Genomic DNA, 224 nt, shown 5'->3' with positions numbered 1-224 from the left:
TGGGGTGGCAGGGGGAGATTGGGAAGGGGGTGGAAGGGGATTAAGAAGATATTCAAAATGAGATTAAAATGGAAATTCAAATGGAAATTCAAATGGAAATTCAAAAGCGAAATAAATGAGGAAATAAAAGATTAAAAATAAAAAAGGATTTTAGGAGGAAATTAAAATGGAAATAAACAAGCAGTAAAAGAAAAGACTAAAAAATAAAAAGGAGATCAAAAACA

This window comes from Eimeria tenella, genomic scaffold, assembly GCF_000499545.2.
Source record: "Eimeria tenella Houghton genomic scaffold, Eth_scaff2434, whole genome shotgun sequence".
In the NCBI taxonomy this organism is placed as follows: domain Eukaryota; phylum Apicomplexa; class Conoidasida; order Eucoccidiorida; family Eimeriidae; genus Eimeria; species Eimeria tenella.
The sequence above is the reverse complement of the archived record's forward strand: the minus strand, read 5'-3'. Positions refer to the sequence as shown.